Source organism: Lipotes vexillifer, unplaced genomic scaffold (genome assembly GCF_000442215.2).
Source record: "Lipotes vexillifer unplaced genomic scaffold, Lipotes_vexillifer_v1.1 scaffold485, whole genome shotgun sequence".
Taxonomy (NCBI): domain Eukaryota; kingdom Metazoa; phylum Chordata; class Mammalia; order Artiodactyla; family Lipotidae; genus Lipotes; species Lipotes vexillifer.
Genome location: NW_006782312.1, coordinates 355,743 through 358,096, shown reverse-complemented (window position 1 = coordinate 358,096; position 2,354 = coordinate 355,743).

The window sequence follows — 2,354 nt, the reverse complement described above, 5'->3', positions numbered from 1 at the left end:
ACAGTATTACTGAGATCCCACTTGACATTATTACAGCTCATCGTAACTCAGACCCAGTTTACTCTGCTTTTTAAGTTACTCATGGGTTTGAGATACATCATTTGTCTTCACTCACACAGTCTAAACAGTGCAGAAAGTGTTGTGCTGAATATTGAGTTTTGTCAAATGTCAAGGATGCTCTTGTACTTCATTTTATAAATAAAATATGATGATGCTTGACAAGACTGGCAACTTTTGATGACTCAGCCAAGACTCAGGATCTTCTACTATTGTCAGCTGTCTAGTTTGATTCTTTTGCCACTGTCATTGCTGCCTGTAAATCCAGTGATGCCTCAGGAACAGAACATTACTGGATGTGGATTGATTACTTGGATAAAATAACAGCCTATGGGGAATTCGACTTCTGAAGGAAGGCAGGGCAGTGTCGGGCTTTGAAATTTTCTCAAGAGGGTTCCTGTGGGAATAGCTGTAATTCCTCACTTTCAGGAATACTAAAATGCTAGTACTTGGCCTAAGTTAGCTTCATCGCACACTGAAGTTTTTGGCCTTAGAACAAGATCTGGGTGGAGCCTGGTCGCAGCATTCTCAGCAACTTTGAAGAAGAACAAATCTTAGGTTTGGTTGTTTAGTCAAGAAATATTAATTTCCAGTGGTAAAATTACTACTGAGTTACTTCTCAATATTTTACAGTACGTAAGCTAATTTTCAGCATTGTGTTTTTTTTATGCGTGTGCTGCGTTGGAATGCAGCAGTCTTTTTGAAGGCTAATGTGGTTAAGAGGCACTTAATTTTGATCATTTTATGAGTTCTCAAGGAGCATGCTCCTATACCTCGACTTTCTGGAGTCTGCTGATCCAAACTACAAAATAAAGTTGATGGAGTCCTTTTTCATCATCCCTTTGAAAATGGAATGGAATTAAAATTGATACTTAAAATTAAATGCAGTGAGGTTCCACGTATCAAGTAAATATAAAGTATTTAAAAGAAAATGCTACAGATGACAGAAAAGCACAAAAATTGTCCTGACATGAATAATTCACCAATTCTTAGATGGTATAAGTCACCTACTAATGTGCATTACTTGCCATTTAATAGTGGCTGTATCTGAAGAAATATGGAAATTGGAATATTTTAATAACTTTCTATATGAAAGATGATGAGACTGCCTAAATGATTAAGAGGAAGATATGTTATAATGAACTAAAGCCACTCGAGTGTAAGGTAATTTTAATTCAAATCTCCATCTGCTTATGTATAATTAAGACTCATTTAACAAGTTAATGCCTAACAGAGAGAACTGATAAGTTTGGTATTAAAGATCTTAAGAGAAGTAAATTAAACTGTCGGGTTGAACTTGTCTTTAGCTTTAATTTTTTACACCTTGATATGAATTTCAGGGTCCATTTCTTTATCCTCACTGCTCACTTAAGTATGAAGTCAAAGACAAAAAGGGAGGGTAATGGAATTATCCTTTTTATATTTTAATTTTGGAGATCCCATCCTGTCTAAGGTGTGACAGCATCTTGACTGATATGAATATTTATACACCTCATATTGTTCATTGTATAGCACCTATATGCCATTAAGATGGTGATTTCAAAGCAACAAAAATATTTATGCACAGTTGAGATTGGCAGCAAGGTTAAATACCCTCAGAAAATAAGAGGAAAATCTTTAAAGTGCCAAAGGGGCTGTTTTGATCTCTAGTGAATTTCACGAGCTTGCTGACTGCTCAACTTCCTACTTGAATTTTTTCTACAGTTACCGCCAACGAAGGTCCAGCCATCATAAATATGGTGTCAACCTTTTTGTCTTCTAGCATAAAAATTTAATTCACAGTGTATAACTTCTCATTTAGGAAGAAGATGAATGGATCTTCTATTTACATGCTTCTCAACACTTTCAGGACTAAATTCAAACAGTAGACTCAAGGATTCATGCAGCCTTCTTGGCAGGATTCTCACTGAGAATCCATGGGTTTTTAGCAATGCCCGTGTGATGCCAGTGCCACTGGGGACCACAGAGTGAAGCCTCAGTCTTCTAGCTCATTGTCAGTCACCACATAGGGCTCTTGTCAGGTTACCTTGATTGACAACTTACACAGGTCACAAATTAAATCACTGAAGCTTTTTTGAGTCCTCTCAAGAAATTCATAGCTCTAATCACCTCCTATTGATAATATGCATTGTCTGATTCATTTCTTATAATTTAAAAGCTAGAAAGTATCCTATTGCTTAATTCTTTTATTTTATTGCCTCTAAAAGTTCAAGTAATTTGCTCAAGTTCAGTTTGTAGAGAGCTGTGTCGAGTATTTTGATTGCTAGTTCAGTACTCTTTCCACCATATCACACTAC